Source organism: Panthera onca, chromosome D4, assembly GCF_046562875.1.
Source record: "Panthera onca isolate mPanOnc1 chromosome D4, mPanOnc1 haplotype 2, whole genome shotgun sequence".
In the NCBI taxonomy this organism is placed as follows: Eukaryota; Metazoa; Chordata; class Mammalia; order Carnivora; family Felidae; genus Panthera; species Panthera onca.
In genome coordinates this window covers 3580590-3607786 of record NC_138351.1, presented here as the reverse complement: position 1 = coordinate 3607786, position 27197 = coordinate 3580590, and the positions used below count along the sequence as shown (strand labels likewise).

The following is a 27197-nucleotide window of genomic DNA, read 5'->3' as shown; positions in this document are numbered from 1 at the left end:
TGAACCCTCACTTCCCCTTCGCCTCAAGTCCCAGACCATCTCCCCCCGCCCCCCCGCCCCTTCCGTCCCCCACCCCCCGCCCCTCTCACTTCCCCGTCCCCCGCACCCGCTTCCTTGCCCCCCTCCCTGTGTTCTCCCCTCCCCACCTCTACTCCTCATCTCCCCTGCCCATCTCCCCGCCCCCCCTTCCCACCTCCTGGCGCCTCGGCCCGCTCCCCCCCCCCCCCACCTCCGTGCTCACCCCCCTCACCCCGTCTGCTCCTCTTCCCGAGCCCTCCACTCTCTCTCCTCAGCCCTTGGGGCCGAGCTCGTCCCAAGCCCCTGCCCCAGGAGGCTCCAGACGCTGCAACGGGCTGGCGAGCTCCAGGCGGCCGACCTCGGGGTCTCGGGCGGGACCCAGCTGGACCAGGTACCAACCGGGCCCGTGGATAGACTTGGGCCGGGTGTCTGCAGCGCTGACAGCGAGGGTTTGGGGCGACGAGGACGATGGTGACGACGACGGCTGTTACTGTTCCCGTCCTCGTGATCTTAATGATTTCCATCTGAAACTACCTGACCGCGGGCTGGCTGCCGGGTTAGCTGGTGGCTCAGACCCTGTTCGTTGGCTCCCAACCTCGTGTGCACCCCCGCTCGGCTCCGGGGCCTGCGGGCCAATCGCAGTGATCGCTGTCGCACACAGGTTGGACCCTTTTGTGTGGCTGAATAAAGTAGTCCATGGGAGGTGCTGCTGAAGAACACCCGGGGAGGTGACTAGACTACAGAATTTTCCACTGGAGAAGGAAGGTAAAAGCCAGGTGAATGAACACAGCAACCACTCCTGGAAGCTTCTGGAGGTTGGGAGAAAGAGAGGGACGAGAAGGAAAGGAGAGCAAGGAGGCAGGGCCTGATGCCCAAAGCCAGGGTGCACGTCCCTGGGCAGGCAGGATGGAGGCCGCAGGGGTACCAGGAGGGTGGTGGAGGACAGGGGAAGGGTCCCTGGGGTACTTGCCCCAGATCTGGAGGCCTCTTGCTTCCAGAGAACAAGCCCTGTCCAGCATTCTCTGGAGCTGGGAGCGAGTGCTTATTTGGAGCGATTTGAGCCCTGACGGGCACCCGGCGGGGTTTGCGCTTTGCTGGCAGAGAAACCCCTGCCCTGGAGAACCTGGGGCTGGGGGCGCTGCGGAGCTCCGGGTCCCAGGAGGGCCGATGCTGGTCCTCGGTGCTGCTTAACGAGTCCCTGACTGCTGTGAGCCCCCTCTGCGTGGAGGCCTTCCAGGCTGACCAGCGAGCCCTGCGCAAGCTTCCGGAAGCCACTTCTGTCCCAAGTTGCAAGTGGGATCGAACGTGCCTCCTTCAGCATCCAGCCCAGCGGAGGGGAAGAGAGAGAGAGACACTCCTTCGGCCCCACGCCAGAGCGGAGGGCACACGCGGCGTGCTGGCTTCTGCATCTGCACCCCACCGGGCACTTGGCTTATCAGTAATTCTGTTCAACTAGGTGCCTCATGCCGGGTAAGATGAGCTGCAGGCTGCTGTTCCTTGTGGCTGGTGCCCGCGTCTCCACTCACTGAGGGCCTGTGAAATCAGACGTAACGGGGCAAACTTGAGGCCTGGTGATGCCTCCAAAAACAGCCCCAGAAGCCCTGAAAAACAGTGGGGCTTTTTACCGCAGGCGCCCCAAGGGAGAGGCGGGGACGTGACACAGAGGCATTCCTGAAAATCCTCTCAGGAAAACCTTCCTTCCCCCAGAGATTCTCCCCACACACAGCCCTCTCACTGAAGCAGTGCTCCACCCCCACCCCCACCCCCAGCTCCTCCCTCCCTGGGCCTTAAGGCTCAGACACTGGACCCTGACGGGGGGGGGGGGGCCCTCTGTGTGACCCCCACAGCCCCTAGAGACATATTCTCTCCCTCCTTCTCTCCAGGAAACCAGCCCTCCCTGAGGGTCTCTGCCTCCCGGAGTAACGAGGGAAAGCTCTTCACAGAAAATGTCAGCTCATCAGTACGGGAGGAATGGAAGAATTAGGAGCTCGGCATTCTGCACCCCTCAGATAACTGAGCGGGACAAGGGGACGTGAAAGTGTGTCAATCACACAGTGCCACCCGGGGAAGAAAAAACACCCACCCTCCACTTTCATCGGAGACGTCTGGCTGTCAACGCCTTCATGGGGATTCAAACTCAGCACCACCCATGCTGGGTCAGTCTGACGGTAGGGGTCGAAAACCAGCTCACGCAATCGCCGACGCTGTGGTCTTTCTGAAAACACTTCGGCCCTCACGTCCAGTTTACGGGAAGGAGGAGGGATAGAGCACGCGGTAAACAACACCAGGAGAAAAGACCAGACAGGTGCCGAGAGCCAGACCTAGCGCATCCCTCAAACAGGGTAACGTCAGGAAAAGGGTAGGATTGGTTCTAGGATGAAAACAGCTAAAAAGAAGCAACATTTCTAACAACAAGGATGAACCCGATCACCTAAGCAGCACGAAAGTATTGTGATGACATTTCGGTATGAACGGAGTATCACAGACCCATCCGTACTGCTAATTGGGTGTGGTGATGGCACAATGCTTATCTGGAAGAATGGCCTTATTTCTAGGAGATGAGCTGTTGAGGGTGAAATGTCTTGATGTCCGAAACTTGTTTTCAAATGACTCAGCAAAGACGATACTTGCACAGAAGGTCGAGAGGACAAAATCAGTGACCAGAGCTGGGGAGCGGACGTGGTGGGGAGTTGTACAACGTGCTCCCCTTCTCTGGATGTTTGAAATTTTTTCGTAACAAAAAGTTGGAGAAAAATAAAATGTCAGGTACCAAATAACTTAAAAATTTCTCCAGCTCTTTTCTCAGGCCGTCAAATCCAGTCTAGACTTAGGAGAATAAAATCAAAAGATAGTATAATTTATATGTGAATGCTTTTGAAAAACCATCTGGCCCCAGACTTGACTACAGTACGTACAAACTTATTACATATCACATATCACCGTATAAACGTAACATGTACTTGTTTATAAGTTTACGAAAGGAAACATTCACTTTCCCAGCGTGTTGGTGCCTACAGCCTGGCCAGCAGGTGCAGGGAGCTTGGATGTGGAGCCACGGGGGACCTTCCCGGCAGGGCCAGGGTGCTGCAGGCAGTTTGCAGGAGCTGAGTGGCTGCGAAGGCAGGTCGGACGCTTTGGCCTGCAAATGCGCCTCCTCTCTGCCTCCCTTTCCTCTCCCAGCCTCTGCCTCCTGGATCCCGGGTGCTGTCTGGGTCCCTGGGTCAGAATTAGTGGGCACCACCCCTGTTCTGAGTTCTGCGTTGGCTCTTCTCTTGAGTAAATGTGCACCCCACCTTCCTTGGTTTCCAGACGCCTCTCTGCAGGCGTGCACCCGGGACGATGTGGTGTGAGCTCACTGGGGACGAGCCCTGGGAGGATGGGGGGGGGAGGGGTGCTGGGTAGGAGGAAAGGAGCCCGGCACCGGGGAGAAATGGCTTTCAAACAGCAGCCTGGATACAGATTGGCAAAACAAAAGTTGGCCTTTGCGCAGTAACCCTGGCTGGACCCGAGTGAAGCCTGGGACTCGCTGACCTCTTGCAAGTAAGTATTCACTGGCCGACAAACACCGAGCGAAGCTGAACCTCATGAATTCATGGTGGCTTCCGCAGTTAGCACCTTGGCGACCCGTCTCCCTGCCTCAGTCACACCTCCCTTTCTCCTCCCACGCTGCGCGGTCAGCCAGGAGCCACCGGAGATCCCGAGATTATTCTGTTCACATTTTGTACGGGCACCTAACTAGTGTGTCTGCGTTCGTGCAAGTGTGCGACTGTGTGTGTGCACGTGTGTCTGTGTGTGCACATGTGCACGGGTGTGTACACAGAGGAACTGCACTGTGAGGGACGTAATGTGTTCGACCCTCCACGGAACATGAACACATGGACCCTCTGGTAAAACACAAAATAAATATTTGGTCTTTGTTCTTTTCTCGCACAGAGCTCCTAAAAGCCTCAGTTTATTTCTCTTGTATGTTAATGAGATGACCGGGGGAGGTGGCTGGGGGAGGCGACCGCCTCGGGATGGGGCTGGACGACGACAGGGACACCAGCCCTGTGATCAGAGGGCTGGCATTTGCGGGTCTCCCGCCCCCATCCCCGGGGAGGTGTGAACACCCCGGGCTGGTGCTGGGAGGGACACGCGGAGCTCTGGGCCCCCTCCCCTCCCCTGCCTGCGTGTCTCTTCCGTTTGCCTGCCACTGAATTGCACCCCTTGCAATAAGCCCAGAGACATCCGTAAAGTGTTTCTCTGGGTTCTGTGGGTGGTTCTAGCAAGCGACCAGACCTGAAGTGGGTGTGGGAGCCTCGGAATTGGTGGTCGGCTGGGCAGAAGGTTCAGTGGGAGCGGGGGGAAGTGTGAAATCAGCCTGGGGAGGCGATCTCATGAGCTTGTGCGGTGTGCACGCACATGCTTTCCTGCAAGCCTGTCTTCTGAGAGCCGGAGGAGAAAGGATGGGCTGGGCGGGGGGTGGGGGGGGTGGGGAAGGGAGGCGCCCCGGATCCCGTCCCATTTTGAGAGTGGTCCGAGGGCTGGCAGCGGCGTCTGCAGCTGAAGCCTACAAACGGGGGGCCGGGTGGGCAGCAGCCCTCGGACGCTTGCAGTCCTATTAGTCCAAAAAGTGCCCTGTGTTCGCAGATGCCCCTCCTGCAAGACGGGGGCGGGCGTGGGGTGGGGAGCGGCTTGCGGGAGCCGCGGCCTCCGCTTAGGAAGCCTGTCTGCGCACACCGTCTGCAGCGCAACCCAACAAAAACGCCGGTTGTGTTTATCCAATCGCTCGCAGAGCGTGCAGCCCTCGGCGTGGTTGTGTGCAGACCTGTCCGTGCTCTGCTCGGACCGGTTCTGTGCACTCCTCCCGTGCTCCTGGCTCTGTGAACGAGTGTCTGCAGCCGCGCTGAATTACTTTGCTGTTTCGTGGCTGAGAGAGGGTTTGCTTGGGGGTGGGGGTGGGGACACCGGGCGACCATGGAAGTAGGTAACCGTAATTGCAGATTTCCTCACTCCTCCAACATCAAAGGCCTGTGGGTTTAGAGCAGAAAGGACCGAAGGGGTTTGATGAGACCGTGAGAGTGGAGATCAGCGCTGACCCGGTGCTCACTCCTGCCCCAGACCTTCACACAGAATCACTCCTTAACCACACCAGGAGACCCAGCCCCCAAGACTGGGACCATCCCATCCTCCAGATGAGGAAACCGAGGCACAGAGATGGCCGTTCACTTGCCCAAAGTCACACAGCTAGTAAGTGGCAGAATGCCCCCCCAACTTGGACTTTCTTGACCTAATTTGGCCCTTTGGAGGTTGCAACCTTCTTGAAGCACATTGGCCTGAACTTACTGCACGAACGACCAGTACCTGGGGTGCCTGTGGGGTGCCTGCGTAGGGGTCCAGGGGCCGCTCCCTCCACTGCTCTCGGCTGGAGCAGGAGGGCAGGAAGGCGGGGATGATGGACACCATCCGCAGACCCTCACTCTGGCCAGCCCCCACATCTGCTCTCCATTCTGGACTGTGAGCGGCCGGTTTGGGGAGACTGGATGGAATCTACCCGGATCCTTTACGGACGGCCCCTACTTCAGCCTGGAGGATGGCTAGAGCAGGCTGGAGCGCGGTGGTGGGCAGAGGAGTGGGGGACTTGTTCCTACTGTCGTTCTTAATTCTTCTGACACTTGAATTTCTGCGTGTCAGAGTCCCCCTCCGGAAAATGGTACGTTGTACCAGTCAGTGGGGACCACGTTAACTATCTGGGTATTTCAATGGATCATAGAAGTTTGCAACTTTCTACACAATGCACATGTGGGGAAAGCTTTCCTTCTTTATTAATTTAATTGAAGCCGTGCACAAACCCTTCTCCTTGATTAAAAGATGTTTTCAAAAGCTGCATTTAGAAAAGAGGAAAAGTCTCAGATCAATCATCTAAGCTCTCATCTCATGACACAAGAAGAGGGGCAGAAGAAACTCCAAAACAAGTGGAGGGAAGGATAAAAGAAAACCAGTCGAAATAAATTAAAACAGAAAAATAATCAATGAAGCAAAAGGCGGTTCTTTGAACGATCAATAAATTGACAAATTTGTGCAAGACGGGATCAGACAGAAGTGAATCTTGGGGATGAAGCGGAAGGTGTCACACCCAGAGCGCCTTACGAGGATAATAAGGGGAGACTATGAACAAGTCGACACACATACGTTTGACAACTTAGATATAACAGACCAGTTCCTTGAAAAGCACAAATCTCCGCAATTCTTCCAATAGGAAGTACACAGGCTGAGAAGTGGAATTCATAATTTCTGAGATCTCAAAAAAGTAATCTTCCAGTTCAGATGGTTTCACTGAAGAATTCTACCAAGACATATAAAAAAAGGATTAATAATACTAAATCCAAAAATCCCTTTCAGAAAATAAAAAATGATTTTCCAAATCCTTTTTATTTTTTTATTTTTTTTTAATTTTTTTTTTCAACGTTTTTTATTTATTTTTGGGACAGAGAGAGAGACAGAGCATGAACGGGGGAGGGGCAGAGAGAGAGGGAGACACAGAATTGGAAACAGGCTCCAGGCTCCGAGCCATCAGCCCGGAGCCCGACGCGGGGCTCGAACTCACGGACCGCAAGATCGTGACCTGGCTGAAGTCGGACGCTTAACCGACTGCGCCACCCAGGCGCCCCTCCAAATCCTTTTTAAAGCAAGAATTATCCTATCCCAAAACCAGACAAAGATGGCATGGAAGAAGAAAACCACAGACCAATGTTCCTCATAAGTATAGACACAGACATTCCTAATAAAATAGTAGCAAGTAGAATTCAGCATTACATGGAGGTTACAATTACCATGACCAAATTGAGGTTATTACAGGAATGGAATGTTGGCTTAACATTCAAAAATCAAGCAATACAATCTGTAATATGAACAGCCTAAAGAAGAAAAACCATATAATCATATCAATTGATGGAGAAAACACATTTGGCAAAATTAACATCTATTTATGATAAAATCCTCAAAAAACTAGGAGTAGAGTAAATCCTCAACTTAATAAAAGAGCATCTGGCATCTATAGAAATTCTATGGCTGGCATCATACTTGATGCAAGACTGAATGTTTTCCTCTAAGATCAGGAACAAGACAAAATGCCCTCTTTCACCACTTGTATTCAACATTGTCCTGGAAGTCCTAGATAAGGAAAATAAAGGAAATAAAATGTATATAGACCAGAAAGGAAGAAACAAAAGTGCCTTCATTTGCAGATAGCATGATGGTGGCGGTCCTCCTAAAAATCCTAAGGAATCTAGGAAAATACACAAATAAAAATTCCTAGAGCTAATAAACTAGGCTACAGGATACAAGATCAACTTACAAAAATCAATTGTTTTTCTCTATACTATCAATGAACAGATGGAAACTGAAATTAAAAATACAGTGCAACTTAAAATCACTAAAAAAATTAAATTCTTGGGTGCAAATGTGACAAAACAGGCACAAGCTGAAGACTACAAAGCACTGAAGAGAGAAATCAAAGATCTCAATAAATGGAGAGACATACCATGTTCATGGATTAGAAAACTCAACATAATAAAGGAGTTTATTCTCCAAAAGTGATATACAGGTTTAACACAATTCCTAACAAAACCCCAGTAAATTTTTTTTTGCAGAAATAAACAAAATTATTCTAAGTTATTCTAAATATTCAAAATTATTCTGTTTATATGGAAAAGCAAAGGAAGTAGGATTGCTAACACAATTCTGGAAACAAAGAATAAAATGGGAGGAGTCACTGTACCAGATTTCAAGACTTATTATATAATTACATTAATCGAGACCATGGTGTTGGCAGAAGGAAAGACATGTGAATCAATAGAACAGAGAACCCAGAAATAGCCCCACATGGAATGGTTAATTGATATTTGACAGATATTTGCAAAAGCAATTCAGTGAAGGAGGAATTGTCTTTTCAACACATGAGGCAGCAGCGATTGGATATCCAGAAACAAAAACGTATGCGTGGACCAAAAATGTTTGTAAGATGACCTTGGAGAACAAAAGCTGGTGAAGGCGAAGGTGCAAAGAAACTGAGTCACTCTGGTGGGAATGTGACTGGTGCAGCCACTCCAGAAAACAGTTTCCGGAATGGAGCCTGGAATTCTACACCCAGCCAAACTGACCACCACATCCGAGGGAATCACAGAGATGTTCTTCTCAGACGCAGCAAGAATTCAAACCGTCTTGGGGAGCTACCTGCGAAAACACCTGCAGCAAAACGAGGGAGTAAGTGAAGGAAGAGATAAGCCTAGGCCCTGAACCTGAGAAATCCAACCCAGGGAGGCAAATCCCAGGAGGCCTGAGAGGGAAAGTCTCGGGATGGCAGCTGTGCGGGAGGCTCAGGGAGAGGCCCTGCCTTCTTCCATCGGTTTCCTGTTTGGCTATTCCCACTCGGTCATTCCCAATGCTGTCATTGTGTGTGTCTGTGTGTGCCTGCGTGTTTGCATGAGTGTGCATGTGTGTGTGTGTGAGTGTGCTTGTGTCTGTGTGTCTCTAGGTGTACATAAGTGTGTATGTGTCTGGATGAGTGGATGTGTGTCTGTGTGTGGCTGTGCTGTGTCTGTGAGTGTGTGTGCATGCGTGTGCATGCGTGTGAAGCCTGTGTGTGCACATGTGTGGAGCAGAGTCCCCAGGTCCAGACAACACGGTTCTCTGCAGGCAGAGTTTGGGGGCCACCTGGCACCCCCTGAGCTCCTTGCTTAGCCGTTATTTCTGATGCCTGGAGGGTCTGATGATGATGTTTAAAGCTTTCCTGCCAGTTACCACTTTGTCTCTTGTGTTTTCACCCCATTTCCTGTAAACTGTGTTGAAAGACAATTCAAGATGAAAACTCCCTTACTTTCTTCCCTCTCTGAGTCTTACTTGATTTGGATTACAATGAGGCAAAGAATTTTCTGTGTTAGCCTAGAATTTTCCAACACGCGTGTGGCATTTATACCACACTCGCCTGGGTTTCCAGGACAGCAGCTGCCCTCCAGCATCCTTCCAGCCGAAGATTAGCTTCACTCACAGGCTTATGCTCTGCCTCCTTGGGCTTTGATAAAGACCCAGTGATGTCACCAGGCCCACTTTTCCCTGCACTGTGTCAGGTAGAGAGTAAACTCCAGGGCCTTGGAAAGATCCAGAAAACAGGGCTTGGACACGAAATGCTCCCCCTCCCTCTCACCTGTCATTCGTTTATGTTTTATTCGTTCCACCAGCTACCATTGTGGTGGCAGGCCAGAACAGGACCAAACGTCTGTCCTCAAAGAGCCAATAACCGATAGAGTGAGGACGACACCCTCTTGGGCGGCTCTCACCCAGGGCACAGTGGGGGAGGGTGGCGGGGTGGGCTCCAAGCCCAGACAGCATGTGCCCTCTGGGCATCACACACAGGTAGAAATGGCTTGAGGTCTGTGGGTGTGAGGGCGGAGGCGAGAGGTCCAGCTGGCAAAGTGGCAGGAAGAGTCAGACCTGCCAGTGGTCACGCCAAGGAGTTTCCAGCTGTCCCGGAAGGTCCGGGCCTTTGTAGCCTTTGAAGCAGGCAGGTGTCCCAACCCAGTGGGCATGTGAGCCCACGTGGTGGCCACACTTTCTGCTCTTGGGAGGGGCTCCCTGTTGCAGCCTCAATGGAGAAGGCAGGCAGAGGGCCGGGGGCAGCCCTGGGTGGGGGGAGGGGGTTTCCAGAACATTCACCTCTGAGCCACAGGGTCGGCAGGTGGCCTGGCAGGCGTGGACAATGCTGTGGTCGCTCACCGGGAGGGTCACAGACATGGTGACTTGTGCTTCTGGTCGGCTGCTCTCTATAAACAGGTACATTATCTGTCGACATCCAGAGAGCTACAAGGCGTGTTCCACTGGCTGGTGTAAGCGGTCAGGCAGAGGTGAGCCTGGTGGCAGATCCTGCTCTCGAGACCTTCTCCCAGAGCGGGGACAGAGCTCAGCACCACTGGGAGGTCGGGAGAAACGCAGACTTGGAGCCTCGGGACCCTGCAGGATCCAGTCCTGGGCAGCGGGGCTGGGGGCTGCCGAACCGGGTCTGGGTCACCCGAGCCTGCGTCCCAATCTGCTGGAGGAGGTACGGGTCGTCCCACGCCCTTTGGATCTCGAGGCTTCCACCCTCCAGGGCTTCATGTCCCTGTGCTTGGATGGCTCCCCTCACTCTCCTGCTCACGCTGCCAGCTCCTGCCAGCCCTGCATCAGGATGTCCCTTGGGGCTGCTGTGTCTGTCTCCCGAGTGTCCTGGCCTTTCCCCAGGGAGGAAGGAGTCTGTTCCCACAGTCAGCCCCCCCGCCCCCCTCGCTCCAGCCCTCCCAAACTCCACCCTCTCTGTGCGGTCCTGGGAGCGGTTCAGCCAGACCCTGTGCTGACGGCACCACTGGCCGAGCGGCCAAAGGCGGGCGGGGAGAACTCCAGAGCTCCTGCTGATCGGCCCGCTTTACACCCCTGTGGCCCTGAGAGGCCCCCAGCCCCCAGCCCCCTGTTCACCTTGCTCAGAGACAACCTTTCCCCAGCTCCCCTCCACACGTAGATGCCCGCGCCCTTTCCGTCACCCCCTGCTTTGTTCTTCCACTCAGGAAACAGAAGAAACCAGAAGGGACATGTACACGCTCCCATGTCACAGCCACTGACCCACCAGCTCTGCCCCGGACCTCTACTTCCTTCCTGTTGGAAGGGAGGAACTCTACGGAAGCGGCCCACGGCAGCCTTACCGTTTGCTCCCGGGCCCGGCCATCGTCCTCTCCTTGGCAGGAATGTGACAGGCCAGGGCTCAGCTGTCCTAATTAGGTAAAAGTGTTGGCCCTGAGGTGCGTTATGGGTAAAAGCATTCTAAGGAGGAACAGGCCGAGTGAAGGGGACAGGTGGGTACACGGCTGTGCGGTTCTGGTGACAGGACCCTGGGTGGCTCCCAGGAAGATGCAGGCACCCCCTGGCCCCGGTCCGCACTCCCTCTTGGGGCAGAGGGAAGGAGACTCCCCTCCCAGGCTGGACTGGTTGCCGGGGCCCATCAGCAAAGCTCCCAGAATGCCCTGGGCCAGGGCAGGATGTGGTCAGCTGGGGCGGGCTCCTCCGGCCCCCGGCCTCGGAGTTACTCCAAGTCACCAGTCAGTGGCCCGCAGACTGTCCAGGAATTCCCGAGGCAGGCCCGCAGGAGGGAAGTGGGCAAAACCCTGGCTTGGTGGTCTAGGGAAATCCCCTCCTCCTAACCACCACCTGAACGCGGATGCTTTACTGGCCATGACTTCGGATACAGGAAGAACGGTCAGAGGCGGTGGCTGGGCACAGTGTCTCATTAATGTGGAAAAAACTATACCACAGCAAAGCTCGAGACAGCTTTCTGGCACTCTGAACATAGCTGCTCTTTAAAAAAATTTTTAATGTTTTTATGTATTTTTGAGAGAGAGAGCATGAGCAGGGGAGGGGCAGAGAGAGAGGGAGACACAGAATCGGAAGCAGGCTCCAGGCTCCGATCTGTCAGCACAGAGCCTGATGCGGGGCTCGAACTCACGAACTGCGAGATCCTGACCTGAGCCGAAGTCGGACGCATAACTGACAGAGCCACCCAGGTGCCCCCCTGAACACAGCTGGTCTTTAAAGTTCTGAGGCACTTTGGGGAGATGGATAAGGACAGTGCAGTCAGGAGAGTGAATGACACCAGACAGTTCTCATCCTGGTACTTTTCACAGATGACCCTCAAAGCAAGGGCATTCGTGACGCTTGGCACGGAGTCTGTGAAACAAAAGCCAGACGTTCAACTTAACCTGTGGGCTCGTCGCTGGAGCTCTCCTTCCTCGACTCAGCCCGCTCCCCCTGTGTCTCTCTGAGACGTGCAGACGATTTCTGCATCAGAATTTCTGAGCAGTGTCCTCTCCCGAATCCCTGTGCAGGCAGAGCCTAGACTGAGAGGACATCCGTCAAGGTGAGGGCCTGACCAGCGCTCGCTCGCGACACGGCACAGAGCCGGGCACGGCGAGCAGGAACGCAGGCCCAGACGCACAATGACAGGAAAGGCTGGTGTGTCAGGAGGCCTTCGGGAGATGGTAGTGCCCCGGAGCAGGAGGACCCCTCAGCGCGGCAAGCGGGAGCTGAGGCTGATGCCCTGGGCCACAGTCGGCACTCGCCGGCGGCCCATCAGATGGACTCAGGCTGGGAAACCGTGTCAGAGTCCCCACGCAGACTTGGCCTAAGTCCACAAGAGGCGCGGAGCCCGTGGGCCCCAGAGAGGCCGTGCACGCGGTGTGGCCGGGAGCGCTTTGCACGCTCGCCCTGCTGAACTCAGTCCGCCGTGGACCCCTTCCCAGGAGTCCCGAGACACGGTGGTCTGCTTCGTGCCTTCCTCGGGGGGAAGCCGGGAGACCTGGCCAGAGCTAGGGGTCACGTCTCCTCTTCGCGAAAGTCCTGGCCAATTTCTCGCTCGTGTTTCAGAAGCTCAACTTACATTTATAACCAAACTGGATTCTGTAAAGCACCCGTCACTGCTACCAATGTCTTCGGCTTTCACCGTGGATTTTATCTTATTTTTTCCTTAGATTGATTCTGCCTTTGACTCCGGACATTGGGGTCAAATACTTTGGAGGGTCTCATGGGGAAGGTCATCCTCTTGTTTCAGGAGTGGGAGCTGGGCACCCCCACCCAGGCCTGGGCCTACAGGGCGAGGGGACAGCTGCTGTTTCCCCGGCTGCATGTGTGATGTCAAAGTATTTGTGGCTTTTAAAAAAAATGTAATTGCAAGGCGTGAATCTCAAATATGGCTGTTACCATGTTCCCAGGGAACCATCTGGAAAGTGAAAACAGTGTGTTTCTACACTGATGCGCTTTGCTTTAACGGCCCCGCTGGGGCCCCTGGGCAGGTGAGACTGGGGGTCGGGGTCTCCAGGAGGCGCCTGCTGGGCTTTCCATTCTCAGCCCGACGTGAAGCCAGCCTCGACACCCGCGAGCTACAATGAGCAAGGGTGTGTCCTCACCAGGGCCAGGTTTAGGGAGCCCATGAAATGTTGCTAGGTGTGGATGCCAAACCAACAGAAGAAACACAAAGGGAAATGATCATGCAAAGAAGAAAAAGCAGTGACTGTGGGAATAAGATAGAAATAGAAACGACCAGGAGTGAGCACATTCGAGGCTGTGCACACACATGTCATGGGACGTCGGGGTGAGTGTGTCGGGTTTGATGGCTTTTGTGCAAATCACTGCAAGTCAGAACGGGAGTGCTGAGGTCGGCGAGGAAGACCTCTCTGGAGACGCGCTTGCCTGCGGCTGTGGCTGCTTGTGGAAAGAGCAGCCAGTGCAAAAGCCCTGAGGTAGGAATGGGTGTGGCCTGCCGGGAAGAGTGAGACAGTCCTCTGCCCAGACATGCTGAGACAAGATGGGGGGGAAGCAAGCCAAGGTCGGAGGGACAGACCCTGTGAGCCGTGGCATTGGGTTCCTACAGCTGCTGTGACAAGTGACCTCAGACTTGGTGGCTTCAAATCGCATAGATGTGTTACCCCACGGCTCTGCAGGTCCAAAGTCTGACACCGAGGTCCAGGTGCCTGCCTGCATTTCTTGGCTGGTGGCCCTTCTGCTTCAAACTCTGGGGCCGCCGGGCCAGGTCTTCCCATGCTGCCATCTGTCTGATGCTCTCCTCTCCTTTCAAGGACCCTCAGGATTATGTTGGGCCCACCTGGAAAGCCCAGGATGCTATTCTTTCTCCTGAGTCAGCTGAGAGGCTTCCTTCCACAACCTTCGCCACGTCGGGTCACGTACTCGCAGGCTCGGGGGGTTAGGACGCGGCCGTCTGAGGGGCTGGTCACCACCAGCCGGGTAAGCAGCTTGGGTTTTTACCCCGGGTACGGCAGGAAGGCGCTGGAGGAGAGCTCTGGCAGTGCTCTGACTGTGCCTGGGGCGCCCCCGAATCTGAGGCTGCCCGCCGTGTGTGTTAGGCACGGAGGAGAAGGGGAGCTGGAGAGCGCTGCCCTGCACTGTCCAGCTTCCCGGGGCCCCGCTCGGCCCTCACTGCACCCCGAGCTCTCCACGCTACCTGTTCAAGAAGAGAGGGCAGGGTGGGCTTTTCTGTGGAGAAGCCCGGAGACCTCAGAGTGGGGCACGAACCTATGTCCCCGCAGGTTACAGGAGAGAAATCCATACCCTCGGGGGTCCCAGCCTTATTTTTGGCAACTGTCTCCTTTGCTTTTCCGCCCAGTTTAAGATTTTCTGAGTCATCCCTAAAGTATTTAATCACTCACGTGAAGTTACATGCTTCCCAGGATCAATGTTCCGGTACCACGGATGGTCTTTAGAAAGGGAGTCCTATTCAGCTGCGTCCAGAGGCCGGCATACGAAGCTCCCCGCGACTGGCTAGAATCGTGGCAAATTGGTTTTGTGAATTAGCACAGGTCACGAGCCCCCCTCCCCAGTGAAAGTAGAAAACCGTTGTTTCAGGGGTCATCTCCGCCAAAGCCTGGAAGTTTGCACCCACAGCTCGCGCTCAAGCAGCACACTGGGTCTTACTCTGCAGGACGCGTTACAACATTTTGAGAACCACCCAAAGGGAGGGAGGCTGCTTGCAAGGCAGCCGGGGGCAGGAGCGGGAGAGGAGCCCCAGGTGGTTCCTCCTCGCTGTCCAGGTCGTGGATGATAACGCACAGCGGGTCTGGTGCACCTGGGGTCGCTCGCCGACGTGTGGTCCCCGAGCCTCGGAATAGGTGGGTGTCCTGGGAGGCCAGTAGATAAGCTCCTGCGGCTTTGAGCAGCCAGAACTTCCAGGCTGCGACTCCCGATTACCGCTTCTCCCCGCTCAGCCCCCTCAGCCGTCACCCCGCCAGCCCGCCACGGCTGCGATAGCCAGGACCCTCTGATCGTGCCCGCCCGGCGCTCGTGGTACAACACGAATTTTCTCTGCTCTGCCCTCCAAACTTTCCATCGTTTCTTGGTCATTCTCACTTTGTTTCGTTTGCTTTTCACCTCTGTTTTTCTGGTTTTCAACTGTTCCGTCTCAATTTTTATCAGTTTTACACATCACATCAGTCTGCGGTCTACTTGTCCTTCCCCATTTTCCTTCCTTGGTAATGTTTGCTGTTCTGGTCTCACACACTTCTTTTCTCTCAAACCTCAGATTAAGATAAACAGTTGCTAAAAATGCACAAGCTTATTTGAGCAAACAAATGCTCAGAAATCATCACTGGGGCATAACTGTAAATATCCTACTCCGTCCAATAACTCGTGCTTAACGATACACAGAAGGGACAAGCTGATTGCCAGAATATTAAGCAAATAAATTCTCAGCAGCCAAAGTCCACAGGTGTACGATTTTGGGGCGATTTCCTGGACTCCCTGTACCAAGGGCCCCGCCGCGCAGAGGGACGCCCTTGTCCCATCAACCACCACCGGGCCAGCCTTTCTCCCAAGTCCTGAAACGCGTTCTTCTCTAGCTAGGCTGACCCCGATGTGCTCACCGCTGTGACCAGCCCCCCAGGAATCTGAGGGTGGGAATGAGAACAACTCGGCCACGGTCGACTCTGGAGAATGTGTGAAGCTCCTGATCCCGTGTCCTGCGGGGAAGTTTTCTCATACAAGGTTTGCTTCCTTCAATTCGTTGCCCCGTCTTCCTGGAACAAATCCAACAGGAAGCTGGAGCTGGCTTCGGCGGCCGTGGAGCCGTGTGGCGGGCGGCGAAGGGGGGGTGCCCGAGAGATGGGCGGAAACGTGGTGGGGCAGGTGCAAGGCCAGGGGGCTACCGAATGCTCCGTGTCTCAGCGCTCACTGCAGAGTTCTTGGGGCTCCTCATGGACTGGAAACACCTCACAATATGCTGGGGGAGAAAGGGCAGAGGGAGGCGGGCTGACGGCTCAAGATCTCCTAATCTCCCCCTGCCCGTTGTGCGCACCTGAAGCCCGTCCCCGGAGCCGCTGCTGCTCTGGTCCAATGTCGCGAGCTCCGAGCCCCCTCCAGGAGATACCAGTCTTCCTTGGCAGGGGTCACACTGCAAACCCCTTCTCTTCTCGGCCGTCCGGATCAGTGCTGAGCAGAGCGTTTCCAAAGACTACCTTAAAGTGGATTGGCCGATTGGCTCGCCTCTCCCGGTGCGTTTCTGCTCTGCTGGCAAAGCAGGCGGGGTTGGCAGAAGCAAAGTGACCCGTCTCCGTCAGCCACTTGGATGCTGCGGGCGTTCAGTTCCTTCCTCGTGTGACCAGTACATCTGGGGGTTCCCGGGGGCCAGACTGTGGGAACACAAAGCTGAGTGAGGCCATCGCTGCTGGAGTTTATAGGAAAACTGAGGGTTACAGTGCCCACGTTTGGTGGGGGAGGTCAGCTGGGGCAGTGCCCACGGGTGCCCCGCCCTGGCCCCTTGTCCACCCCAGAGGCCACCTGCCGTTTCTGCAGACAGCTCTGGAGAAAGGCTGGGCAGTCAGTTCCTGGGATTTCCCTGCACGGAGAAGGGGCCCGGCCACGGGACAATGCCGAGGAGGGGGTCCCGGCAGCACTGAGCACAGGGGCCCACCCTTCCTCGGTACCCTCCTTTCCCCCTGACCCAGAGCTTCCTGTAATCACCTCCAAATGAATGACTGCCACCAAATGGTCTGGGAACCTGCCTTGGGAAGGACCCAGACTGAGACACAAACACTAACAGCCTGGGGCCAGGTGGGGTCCAGGTCTGTGGCTCTGTGCAGCGGGCAGGGTGGTGGTGGGTGGGGAGGGGCTCACAGCCGTGAGGAACGGACACAGCCCCTGGAGACACGAGACAGCCCTCCACATTCAGAAAGTGCTCAGGAGCCTACATGCCCGAGAACAACTGCAGGGGAGAGATAAGAAGCCTTGCTCCAGGCTCCGCTGAGGCAAGATTCAGCCCGTGCTCCTGAACACCACAGCCAGTGGCCCCTTTCTGCCATCATTCTGACTCCACTTTTCCAGGGGAACCAGGGGATTTCCATTTCTCCAGCTATCTCTCTCCATGCTGGCTTTTCTCCGGCCAGAAACTTTTGTTGTCTGCTTTGTCTGAGACCGAGCTGTGTCTGCCTCCTCTTAGCAGCCTGGCAGCTCTGTTCCCTACTTCCTTCTCTGGCCGGGGACCCTGGAGAGCCAGGACAGTGTCTCAGGGGCAGGGTCGCTGATGGTGACACTGCTTGGCTTCTGCCCAAGAGAAAGGTGCCATGAGCTCATGATCTTGAGTATCAGGGTTCTCCAGAGAAACAGAGCCAAGGTAGATAGATGATAGATGATAGATAGATAATTAATAGATAGATAAATAGATAATAGATGATAGATAGATAGATGAGAGATTTATTTTTAGAAATTGGCTAACATAGGGGCACCTAGGTGGCTCACTTGGTTAAACGTCCAACTTCGGCTCAGGTTATGATCTCATGGTTCGTGGGTTCGAGCCCCACGTCATGCTCTGTGCTGACAGCTCAGAGCCTGGAGCCTGCTTTGGATTCTGTGTCTACCTCTCTCTCTGCACTTCCCCCACTCACGATCTCTCTCTCTCTCTCTCAAAAAATAAATAAAAACATTAAAAAAATAAATTGGCTAACACAACTGTGGAGGCTGGCAAGTCCAAAATTTGCAGGGTAGGCTGGCAGGCTGGAAACCCAGGGAAGAAGAGCTGATGTTGCATCTTGGGTCTGAAGGCTGTCTGGAGGCCGAATTCTCTCCTCAGGGGAGGTCAGTCTTGTTTCCTCTTAAGGCCTTCAACTGATTAGACAAGCCCCACCCACATCATGGAGGACAGTCTGCTTTACTCAATGTCTACTGATGTAAATATTATGCAGATATGTAAAAATCCCTTCACGGCAGTTGTTTGCCCTGGCCAGGTTGATGCGTAGAATTGACCACCGTGCCAGGGCCACCTGCCGGGGAGCAATGTGCTTTGTGGAGCTGCATGGAGACGAGTCAGGCGGCACCATTGCCCAGCGGGGCTGGCCGCAGGTGTGTCTGCTCAGGGACACACGCGTGCACACATGCACACACGCAGACATGGGTCACGGGACGTAGCCACGAGCACCCAAGAGTGCCCCTGAGGTGAAAAGATCGTCACACTGAGGTTTTGATCTGCACCATCTCCTGACACGCAGCGTCACTCCACCAAAGTGTCATGTGCCAGTCTGTGTTTACGCAAAGCCCAGACGACACCGCCGGGAGCCCAGGGCAGGTCAAGTAATTCAAAACCCACAGAACTTTGCCAGCTTCTGCTCCGACCCTCCTCACCGGCTGGAGGCTGGGTAGGGAAGTAGGCTTAGTTTACGAGGCACAAATTCCCTGGTAAGTACAGCTGACTGGACACACGCCGGCCATCCCTAACCGTGCCACCATTCCCCTCTCTCCTGGTCTCACCTCGCAAGAAGCTCTTCTGTGTGATGCACGACTATCTCAGAGATGGAACTCAGTGCCTCGCCTTGAGTGGCCCGTGAGCTCCTCTCTGCCATGGTCCTTTCGACCACCATTGTTCACGCTCATCCTCAGAAACGTTGGGGATGAAAGTGACCCAAGAGCCACACCACTGATTTCTCCCAGTCTCCAACCGGGCGTCTCACACGCAAACGGTCGAGGGGCGTAAGTCTCCCTGAGCTTTAAATGCGCGAAGACTTGGCCAATTTAAACTGATCATGGCCCTGAGCGCATGTAAGTGGCATTTTTAAAAGTCGTCGTCCAGCTCAGAGCCTGGAGCCTGTTTCAGATTCTGTGTCTCCCTCTCTCTGACCCTCCCCTGTTCATGCTCTGTCTCTCCCTGTCTCAAAAATAAATAAAACGTTAAAAAATTAAAAAAAAAAAAGTCTTCGTCCTGTTTGCCTCTAAGTTGTGTTTGTACAAGAATGTCTCACAAACGGGTTACTGGGAAAGGCACAGATCACGGAAGAGCCTAAACAAGTTCCCGCGGGCCCCGCTGCTGGTGGTTGTGCAGAAGGTGCAGAGGGCAGGAGGGAGCCGGCCCAGCCCCAGGGGTCAGGAGCGTGGGGCCCTGAGGACTCTGAGGGGAACAGGAGCCTCTCAGAGCAACGGCCGTGTCTTGAGCAAAGTCAGAGCTTGATGGGGGGCTCTGGTGGGTGGGGGAGAAGCACCAGCTGCTGGAATTGGCTGGGAAGATGTCACTGTGATTTTAGGACAGGCGTTCAGAAAGCCCACTGAACAAGTGCTGTGTTCTCCTCGGCTTTCACTGTCTCCAGGGACCCCTGACCCGGCGGGTGAACTTCACGTCTGGAGAGAGGAGTGGTGCTCAAAGTGAGCTCGAGGGCGGCTGGCGGAGCACGGACACAGCCCTACCGGGTGACGCGGACGATGCTGTGAAGGGTCTCAGCTTCCAGCTGAGTGTGAGGCTGGTGGCCAGAAGCGCTTCTTCAGAAAGGGCAAGCCAGGCAGTGAGACCCCTTTCCAGCATTTATTGCCCTATTGGGCCGGTGTTAATTTGGATGAGTCACTTCACTCTCAAGTGTGCACGTCTGGAAGATCAGTCTGAACTCCCTCTTCGAAATTATGGCAAAGACAGCTTAGGTGAACCTGAAAGAAATGTGAGCTCTTCAGGCAGGCGGCTTCAGTTTTAAGAGTACTGATAAGGTGTGTAACTTTTGGGTGGAGGCCTTAGGATAACCCTTGTAACAGTAAGCATTCGAGCACGAGAACGTTCACACGCACAAGAGCTGGAATGTTGGCATGTTTGAAATATGAAAGTCTGACCTCAATTTCTCTTGGGGAATTCATATATACACTTTTTAGTTTTTAGCGTTTTATTTATTTTTGAGAAAGAGAGAGAGCGTGTGCTCGAGCGAGCAGGGGAGGGGCAGAGAGAGGGAGACACAGAATCGGAAGCAGGCTCTAGGCTCTGAGCTGTCAGCACAGAGCCCGACGCGGGGCTCAAACTCAAGAACAGAGATCATGACCTGAGCTGAAGTTGGATGCTTAACCGACTGAGCTGCCCAGGTGCCCTGTGTGTACCTTTTTAAAAAATGCATTTTTGAATGACTTTGTGTTGCAAATAGCCTGACTGAGGCTCCTGTCTGTCTGCTATCCCTGCAGATTTCGGGGACCCTGGTCTCCGGGCGAAGGACAGAAATGTCTCACCTTCTAAGCACGTGGCCGTGTGCAGGTGGGGCCAGCCGGGACGGTCCCGGACTCAGTCACGTAGCGGGTGCTGCCTGGACTGCCGAATAAACATTTCTATGCTGGGAAGCGTCTACTCCACCTACGAATTTTGCCTATCGGGCAGGAGTGTGTGTGTATGGATGTTATTGTCTTTAAATAAACTGCGGCCAGTCTGCAGGCCAGATTCCAGATGCCGGCCAATGAAAACGGCTCTCGGGAACCGAAGGAGGCTTGTGTCCTGCAGGGGTATCTCTCAGCTGTGCAGAAACCCTGCTCTCCCACTCCTTCCACAGATCAGCACGCAGAACGTCAGTGTGGCCACCTTCTTTGTTTAACTTAGTTACCTTTCTAGAAACTCAGAGTTGCTTTTCAGACTAACTTCATTGATGAGGATGCTATTTTTTGTTTAATCCTTTCCTCCCTTTGAATGCTTTCGGGTGTCGGTGCTTCGAATTGTCAGCGCAGAGCCCGACTTGGGGCTTGAACTCATGAACCGCGAGATCCTGACCCGAGCCGAGATCGAGAGTCGGACGCTTTACTGACTGAGTCACTCAGGCGCCCCAGTTACAACCCTTCTTAAGGGAAAAATGCCCCGGTGGCCACCGCTCTGGGTGGAGCTGGGACCCCAGGCTGCTTCCTCAGTAGGGGGAAGGCCCCAGGACGGGGACGGCGGGAGGGGAGGGGACCAGCATGCTGGGAACACCTTACACACCCAGTTATGCTGTGATTCCTCAATAGGCTCTCCTCCTCCAGCCTCTGATGGCCGACCCCCTTGTTGGAAGTTTCATTTCTTCTGTTTACCGAAGAGTCATGAAAATAGTGCAGAGAACTCTCGTCTTCACCCCGTGTCCCCGGTGGTGCAATCTCGTGTAACCACAGGACATTGGTCACAACGAAGAAACCCGCCCTGGTGGCACATTATTCACTGAAGTCTGGAATATTCAGACGTCATCCGTCTTTCCACCGATGGCCTCCTTCTGCCCCGAGCCCCCTCCGGGATTCCCCGTGGCATCTGCTGTCTGACCTATTCCCCTGGCATCTGGGGGGTTCTCAGCCTTGCCTGGTTTCCGTGACTCTGATGGTCGGATACTCCGCAGAATGTCACTCGGTGTGTGTTTGTCTGACGCCTTCTCATGGTTCAGGATTTGGGGGAGAACGCCAGAGGCATGCATCCTTTTGGCCTTGTGTTGGGGGTGCGGGCTACCAGACGGCCCCAGCACCTCCTGGTTAAGGGGTGGTCTCTGTGAGGGGTCTGTTTCCTCTTCCGTAAGTTCGAAGCCAGCTGGCACTCAAGCGGAGGACGAGCAGGAACCACCTCCCGGGGGCGGATCAAAGAATCTGCGGACATAGTTACAACCACCGAGGTAATTAATAACCATTTTGTGGTAGGTACTTTGAGGCTTTGCCTGCGCGCACTAACTTAGCATCAGCCGTGGATGTTGCCAACAGCAACAGTGGCTCATGGGGATTTTCTCTTCCCCTCAGTCCTAATGGATTTGTTATTTGTAATTCTTGAAGGAAGATTTGTGCCATTTCCCCATTTATTTATTTTTTAGTCATTTATTTGTACCAGCAGGCACTCACGGATATTTGGTTACTTCTCCGGGTTACAGTCTGATCTCCTCATTTATTTTGTTGCTCAACTCGCTCAGGCTTTGGCCTCTGGGATTTTCCAGGTCGGCTTCTGTGCTCGGTCAGAGTGCCCCACCTCGTTGCCTTTTCCTTCTTTTCCGAGAACTTCCTCAGTTTCTGGCACCACAGAATGTTCCAGACTCATCTTGTGTTTTCTGCCGCCATGCGGGGGGTCAGACGTGTCTCCAGAGGCTTGCTGCTGCACTGATTGGAAATCGGTATTTAGGAACCCAGACCTGGGACCCGGATTCATTTGCTGCTCCCCGTGTCCCTGCTCTGAGGCCCTCGTGGTGTTCAGAGCTGGCCGCCCTGTGTGTCCCCACACGTCTCTATTGTCCCCTGTCTGTATAACAGCAGTCATGGCTTCATGCGAATGGCTTCAGCTATATCCCACCATGTGCCTGCTGATTCTGCAGTAGGATTTAGGACAGGGAAGTTAAAATGTAATTTTGGGGGTGCCTGGGTGGCTCAGTTGGTTAAGCATCTGAGTCTTGGTTTCAGCTCAGATCTCATGGTTTGTGACTTCGAGCCCCGCGTCGGGCTCTGTGCTGACAGCGTGGAGCCTGCTTGGGATTCTCTGTCTCTCTCTCTGTCTCTGTCCCTCCCCCACTCACGCTGTCTCTCTCTCTCAAAATAAATGAATAAACTTAAAAAAAATCTTTTAAAAATGTAATTTTGGGGGTTCAGACTAATGGTGTTTTTCACAAATCCTTTTGTTTCATATGTGATTTTCTGAAGTCAAGAAAAAACGAACCCACAACCAGAAGTTCACGGATGTGCTGATAAGCATCAGGTTTGAATTCCAGAAAACCAATTCGGGTTAGCAAGACAGACTCACTTCTCTTGTCTTTTCTGAGGACGGACCCAGCATCTCCGTGCTTCTGGGCTGTGGAGAACTGGCCTGGGATCTCCTGCCCACTCCCCACCCCCGCAGCGAATATCCGTTTGTCCCCTTCGTGGCCGATCTTCCAGATGTTCGGGTGACCTGCAGCTCGGTCTCAATAATAGAAAAAAAAAAAAATCCACTTTTGTGATTGTTGTTTTAATATTCGTGTTCCCGGCCTCCTACACATCGAAATTTTGTGAAAGTGTCTTAAGGTTCATTTTGTTCTTCTGTGTTACCCTAGCATTTCATTTTTAGGAATAAATCATTGGTAGTTCCTTAGTTCAAGAGGTCGCTGATTTACATGCAAAAGTTTGGGGGAGGAGAAATCCGCTGCTAATTTCTGTTAGCAGAATTCCTCCAGCTGAGTTAGTGTCGGGGAGGGAAGAGTTGGAAACACATAAACCACCCCTGTGCAAATAGCTCCCGTATCTATTGGGGTGTTTGAAGCTGCAAATGACAGAGCCCCCCATTACAAGTTTGACGCGGTAGGAGTGGGGTTCAGATAAGGGTTGATCCAGAAGCTATGTGTGGGACCAAGAACCTTGAATACAGGATGTGCCATAGGGTTCCTTTTAAATCTTATTCTTGATAATATTTTTTGAAGGTATAGGTTCCTAGAAATAAAATGATTAGAAAAAGAGGCTGATGGTTTTCATCTTGCTTTTTTGTAGCTCTTCGGATGTGGAACCAATTCCACATTTACACAGTTCTCCCACCAGCCAGGGACAGTGCTGCCGGAATCGGGGACCACTCTGGGGTCTGTGAGCAGCCGGTGAGCTACCGACCTTCACCCATCCACATGGTACCATGCCATGGGGCCGTCTTGTCATTGCTCGAAGCCGACATGACCCAGCCCTCTGCTTCCTCCCGTGTGCGAGAGCCTCTCTGACTTTGTAGGGGTTCCTGCTCCTTGGCCTTCCCTCCACACCCAGCTCTCCCGCAGCTCTGTGTTACCTCCTCTCGACACCTGCAGACCCTTGTCCCCCTGTCCGGCTGCCTCAGCTTCTCTACCTTGAATCCTTCCAGACACCTGCCTCCTCTCTAACTAAGGCTTCCCCCTCAGGTCCATGCAAACACCCCCCTCAGAGCCACGCAAACACAGCTTTCCTGCTCCCACCCACAGCCGGGCTGGCGGAGCGGATGGGCTGTGCTTGTCCCGCCCATGCTGTTCCCAGGATGGCCCCCGCCCCACAGGTGCCCCCCTCAGGAGACGCCCGCCCTGGGCATGGAGGAAATAGGGGTGATGCACTCCTACCCCACTACCCGTACTCACCGGCCCTTGCCTCCTTCTCCGGAGCCCTCGTTCAAGGACTCTTGTCCCACCATTGAGTTCCTGTCCCCTTCCTTTCCTCCAAGTCTAAGACTGCTTCCTGACCATCCCTCTTCCCGTCCTCACCACTGCCTCCTTCTCGCTCCAGAACGTCTCATCTCGTAACAAGATCCATGAAAGACCAGCCCTCCTCTGGCCCACGTGCCCTCTGACCTCCTGCACTCACTGCCCAGAGCCTGCAGTCTCCCTGCACACCCCTCCCTCCCAGCCTCTCCCGAGATGCCCCACCGCCCCGCCCTCATTCTCCTCTTTGCACTTTGGTTCTCCTTTAAATACAGACGAAAAAAACAGAGAAGGGCCTGCTTCTGCCCCGTCCATGCCTCCAAAGGGGTGCCCACCGGACGTGAGAATCAGAAGTTCCCACAACCTGCCACCTGCGGGACCAGTTAGGAAGAGGCAGTCTGACCCTCGTACCTGCTAAGGAGACTGGAGACTTGGGATTACGGTTTGCCCTTGGAGATACAACTGTGTGACTTGGGAACACATTCGTGCATTCAGGGCCGACACTCCCCCCCAACCCTCCTGCGGTCTGAGGACCGTAAGGGCGCTGATGGCAGAGAAGTTGCCCGCTGTCTCCTGAGGGCTCTGCGGGGTGAGTGGATCTCAGATAACCCGCGTGCCAATGCGGACGGTGGGCAGCAGGCTCACTTTCACCCGAATGATGCCGGGATCATAGTCACAGCCACTGCAGGAAGAAAATCCTGTCCGCTGCACTCGGGGCTCAGTAACTTGTCAAGAAAGAGAAGGATTAACTGGGTAGCGTCCTACTTACTAGACAGTGAGAGCCGGGTTCGTGGAAGCCAAAGAGCCCCGTCAGACTCCGCACTCACGCTGGGCACAAATCTAGAAAGTACCTACCCCGCGCCTGGGGGTTTGACAAGCCTGTTTCCTGCTTCTCTGTCCACCCCTCGCCCCTCCCGTGTACAGAACCCCACGCTGAAAGGATAGGCACTTAGAGGAACAACAGAATTATGCAGTTGGCTTTGTTGCCGAAACAAAGAGAAAAAAAAAATCCCCTGTTAAATTGCCCTGTAGAAATCTTGATTGCTTTGTACAAGCAAAATGTTTTCACTTCATTACTCCACGAAACATCACAACAGTTCTGCACTAGAAGAGAGGCTATTCTCTGAGGATTTACTAAGAGCACCCTCTCACATGCATCAGCAAGTAAATAAAAACCGAAATGACACGTCTTCTCGTCTTGTCTTCTCGGTGGCGAGAACTCTCGGAGCAAAGCATTGCCTAAGATTGTTTGCTAACTGCAGTGACGCCTCACTCCCCTGGGAAAAGGCTGAGGCGTGAACGAGGTATGTGACTGAAGAAGAAAACACCAGGTCTGCTGACTTCTTCAAGAACTGCGTTTACTGCCTTGAAATTTGTGTCCATCAATCCTTCCTTGCTGGTGAAGTGTTGTACCCACAACTGTTTATGGTTTCATACTGTTTACTTTTGAACTTTGGGAAAGGATGCCATCCTCTATAGTCTCCCCCGGGACTCGCCCTTTGCACGCAACTTTGTGACCGACGCCCCGGCTGTTGGGCGTCACTCCTGCTGGTCGTTCGGATGGCAGTGCAAGTCTATTTGAAATAGACCATAGATGGACTTTTTCATGGTCTCAGAGCCTTAGGCTGGCATGGACTTCTCTGTGCAGAGCTCTGGGGCACATGCGTAGGAGTTTCCCACAGACACACACTTAGGCACAGAGTTGCTGAGTCATCTGTATGTGGTTATCCAACTTGGAGAGATAACAATCAGTTCGCTTCCAAGGTGGTCCTGTGATTTGCACCGGCAGGACTGTGTCGGGAACCCTGTGCATCCTCAACCTTCCCCACTGCTGGCGTTCCCGGGTTCCTTTATTTTGGGGGGGGGGTGGCAATCAAATATGAGTATATTAGTATACATTTTGGTCTTAATTTGCACTTTATAAGGGGCAACCTCCAATTTTCTGATACCAACTAGGTGTCCAACAATTCAATTCATTCTATTCTGACACTGTCGACCCAGAGTGAGCCCAGACCTCACACTTGTGGCACCAGCAGCAGGGGACCCACAGTTGTCTGACCAACTGCAAATGTGGGGGTTCCCACTAAACCCTTAGTTCTGATCATTGTTTTAATGTATTGAATGCAGATAAATATACCTTGTGTTAACTTCCGAGGGCTTCTGTAACGAGTATCACAAGCCGGGCGGCTTATAACCGCAGAGGTCTATTCTGATCCATTCTGGAGGCCAGAATCCTCACATGGAGGTGTTGTGAGGACCGTGCTCCCTCTGAAGATGCTGGTCAGGATCTTTCTTTGCTTCTTCTGGCTTCTGATGGCTGCTGACAATCCTTGCTGTTCCTCAACTTATAGCCACGCCACTCCAACACCCGCCTCTGTCTTTGCACGGCCTTTCCACCCCTAGGGGTCTGTGTCCCAACTGCCTTCTCTTATAAGGACACCAGTTTTGGGATTTAGGACCACCCTCATGTAGTATGACCTCCTCTTGACCTAATGACATCGGTCAAGACCCCGTTTCCAAATAAGGTCGTGTTCATAGATGCCAGGTGGACATTAATTTGGGAGGACACCATTCAACCCAGCACATACCCCTCTCAGAGTTGTTGCAAGCAGTAGGGTGAGAGGCTGTTTCTTGGTCACTTAGCAGTGTGCATGGTGGGGCACACAGCGAGCCCTTTACAAATGTGTGTGAATGTGTGTGTAGAGACAGAGAGGGTGGGAGCGAGAGCGCCAAGTGGTGCGTGTGTATGTATTTGTGTGTATGTGTGTTTACATACAATGTCTCTGAATGCAGCATGGGAAGCCTGTGGGAAGCTACGACCTGTTGTGCGGCACAACCAGGACTGTGTATCACGTCTCCATCATGCTTGTTAGAATAACTTGTATTTTTTCTTTCCGCCATTAAAATTGACATAAAATATCACAAATATCATTTCCGGTGGCTGTTTTCCACCGTACTGTGACCTTTTACGTGGGACGCCCCCTCCTGCCTAATGTGTTCTGACTCTTCACGGGTATCAGTTCTCCCACAGTGAACCTCGTAGGCAGAGCCCCTGAGGCCCTGCGTGGATGCACCTTCCTGCCCTTGACCCTCCCAAGAAGGACAGCAGCAAACACATGCTTCTGTGTCTTGTCCGGGCCTCTGATTCTGCTTGCTCTGTCCTCTGTGCAGCTGGCTTCACCTGGAGGTCCGGAGTCACCACCTGACCCGAGTAAGTCAATGATTCCCCCACAGGGTTGATGCCTATAATTCATGAACTTGCCCGTTGGCATGTGAGAGCTC

The 27197-nt window shown here is 53.8% G+C and overlaps 1 long non-coding RNA gene across 1 annotated transcript; it reads right to left on the bottom strand.

Moving 5' to 3' along the window:
- Positions 1-6440: 6440 nt before the first annotated feature.
- LOC132663735 (uncharacterized) lies at positions 6441-17205 on the bottom strand. Its single transcript, XR_009603254.3, has 3 exons — positions 10728-17205; positions 9712-9964; positions 6441-8244 (listed from the first exon to the last, which is right to left on the bottom strand). It is a non-coding gene; the product is annotated as an uncharacterized LOC132663735 (long non-coding RNA).
- Positions 17206-27197: the final 9992 nt, after the last annotated feature.